This window comes from Spinacia oleracea, chromosome 3 (genome assembly GCF_020520425.1).
Source record: "Spinacia oleracea cultivar Varoflay chromosome 3, BTI_SOV_V1, whole genome shotgun sequence".
In the NCBI taxonomy this organism is placed as follows: domain Eukaryota; kingdom Viridiplantae; phylum Streptophyta; class Magnoliopsida; order Caryophyllales; family Amaranthaceae; genus Spinacia; species Spinacia oleracea.
This window is the reverse complement of record NC_079489.1, coordinates 34,702,938-34,704,182: the sequence shown is the minus strand read 5'-3', so window position 1 is coordinate 34,704,182 and position 1,245 is coordinate 34,702,938.

The window sequence follows — 1,245 nt, the reverse complement described above, 5'->3', positions numbered from 1 at the left end:
AGGCTTAAATGTGCATAACTTCACCAAAATGGGTGAGAATTAGTATTTGAAACATAAACTAAGTGTATTAAACATGGAAAGATTTTAAAGTACTCATTTAAGTTCATTAGATGAAAGTTGAGATAATCAATTAGCCATTTTAGTCAAAATGTGACCGATAATGAACTAACGAGGCTGAAATGTGCATAAGTTAACCAAAATGGGTGAGAATGAGTCTTTGAAACATAAAACTAAGTGTATCAAACATGGAAAAACTTTAAAATACTCATATAAGTTCATTAGTTGAAAGTTGTGAACGAAATTAGCCATTTTAGTCAAAATGCGGCCGATAATAATCAAACGAGTCTTAAATGTGCATAACTTCACCAAAATGGGTGATAATTAGTATTTGAAACATAAAACTAAGTGTATCAAACATATAAAGACTTTAAAATACTTATTTAAGTTCATTAGTTGAAAGTTGGTACCGAAATTAGCCATTTTAGTCAAAATGTGACCGATAATGAACTAACGAGGCTTAAATGTGTATAACTTCACCAAAATGAGTGAGAATGAGTCTTTGAAACATAAAACTAAGTGTATTAAACATGGAAAGACTTTAAAATACTCATTTAAGTTCATTATTTGAAAGTTGGGACCGAAATTAGTCATTTTAGTCAAAATGTGACCGATAATGAACTAACGAGGCTTAAATGTGCATAAGTTAACCAAAATGGGAGAGAATGAGTCTTTGAAACATAAAAGTAAATTTATTAAACATGGAAGGACTTTAAAATATTTATTTAAGTTCATTAGATGAAAGTTGGGACAGAAATTAACCAATTTTATTATTATACGGTTCATTATTTCTTTGTTATGAACAGATTAAGTCTTAATTTATTGTACGATTCAATATTTATAATATAACTAAAGTGTATATATATTTTTTGATGGTCGATCTTTTTAAGGTATTCAATAATCCGAGTACGTCAGCGGCTTTTCACCTTTGGGGAGATAGATGAAGTTCGAGAAATGTTGGCAAACTTCATTACCAGTGATTGTCTTTGATATTTTCTTGTACTGAATCTTAAATTATGATGCTAGTTTTTCATATGATTGTAATGTAATCGACTTTTATATTTACAATTATATACTCCCTCCGTTCCTAAATAAGTGTCACTTTTGGGCATCGGCACGGTGTTTATGAAAATTGTAAAGTGTGTAAGAGTTAATGATTGGGAATGTTTTTTTTGGGGAAAGGATAAA